This window comes from Aotus nancymaae, unplaced genomic scaffold (assembly GCF_030222135.1).
Source record: "Aotus nancymaae isolate 86718 unplaced genomic scaffold, 86718_ANA_hifiasm-v0.15.2.pri h1tg000049l, whole genome shotgun sequence".
Taxonomy (NCBI): domain Eukaryota; kingdom Metazoa; phylum Chordata; class Mammalia; order Primates; family Aotidae; genus Aotus; species Aotus nancymaae.
Window position 1 is genome coordinate 31132032 of NW_026988463.1, and position 1847 is coordinate 31133878.

Below are 1847 nucleotides of genomic sequence, written 5' to 3' on the forward strand. Positions count from 1 at the left end.
ATTTTTGTAGAGATGGGGTTTTGCCCTGTCTTTTAGGCTGGTTTTGGACTCATGAATTCAGGCCATCCACATACATCAGCCTCCCAAATTTCTGGGATTACATGCAGGAGCCGCCACGCCCATCTATACCATGTTTTCTTTATTCAGTCTGCCATTGATAGGGCTTTAGGTTGATTCCATATCTTTGTGTGGTTTTCTATTGTAGCTATCGTTTGTCTGTTTGTTTTTTGAGATGAATTTTCACTCTTTTCACCCAAGCTGGAGTGAAATGGTGAGATATTGGCTCACTGCCACCTCCACCTCCTGGGTTCAAGTGATTCTCCTGCCTCAGCCTCCCAAATAGCTGGAATTACAGGCACATGCCACCACACCTGGCTATTTTTTTATATTTTTACTAGAAATGGGGTTTCACTATGTTGGCCAGGCTGGTCTCAAACTCCTGAGCTTAGGTGATCAGCCTGCCTAGGGTTCCCAAAGTGCTGAGATTACAGACATGAGCCACCATAACCAGCAGATTCCATGTATTTTCTGTTTTTTTTTTTTTTTTTTTTTTTGAGACAGTTTTAATCTTGTTGACCAGGCTGGAGTGCAATCACGTGATCTTGGCTCACCTCAACCTTTGCCTCCCGAGTTCAAGCGATTTCTCCGGCATCAGCTTCCCAGGTAGCTGGGATTACAGGCATGTGCCACCACACCTGGCAAATTTTCTATTTTTAGTAGAAACGGGGTTTCTCTACGTTGGTCAGGCAGATCTCACGTGATGTGCCCACCTCGGCCTCCCAAAGTACTTGGATTACAGGTGTGAGCCACCATGCTCAGTGCATGTGTCTTTTTGAAAGAATAATTTATATTATAAAATTGCTGGATCAAATTATAATTTTGTTTTTAGTTCTGTGAGAAATTACTACACTGTTTTACACAATGGTTGAACTAAACTCACACCAGCTGTATATAAGCATTTCCTTTTTTTTTTTTTTAACAACCTTGCCATTGCTGATTGGTGTGAAATGGTATTTCATAGTGGTTTGTCTTTGCATTTCCCTAATAATTAGTGATGAACATTTTGAAAAATATACATGTTAGCCACAGGTATGTCTTTTGAAAAGCATTTGTTCATGTTTTTTGCCTACTTTTTAATCAGGTTGTTTTCTTTTTTTCTTGTAAACTTATTTGAGTTTTTTTTTTTTTTAAACTTTAAGTTCTGGGGTACATGTGCAGATCTTGCAGGATTGTTACATGGGTATACACATGCCATGGTGGTTTGCTGCCTCCATCCCCCCTTCACCTACATTAGATATTTCTCCTAATATTATCCTTCCCCAACCTCCCAACCCCATGCTATTGCTCCCCTAGCACCTCACCCCCAAAGAGACCCCAGTGTGATGTTGCCCTCCTTGTGTCCATGTGTTCTCATTGTTCAACACCCACTTATTAGTGAGAACATGCAATGTTTGGTTTTCTGTTCTTGTGTCAGTTTGCTGAGAATGATGGTTTCTAGGTTCATCCATTTCTCTACAAAGGACACAAACTCATCATTTTTTATGGCTGCATAGCATTCCATGGTGTATATGTGCCACATTTTCCTTATCCAGTCTATCTTTCATGGGCATTTGGGTTGGTTCCAAGTCTTTGCTGTTGTAAACAGTGCCGCAGTGAACATACATGTGCATGTGTCTTTATAATAGAATGATTTCTAATCATTTGGGTATATGCCCAGTAATGGGATTGCTGGGTCAAGTGGAATTTCTATTTCTAGGTCCTTGAGGAATTGTCACACTGTCTTCCACAATGGCTGCACTAATTTACACTCCCACTAACAGTGTAAAAGTGTTCCTACTTCTCCACAG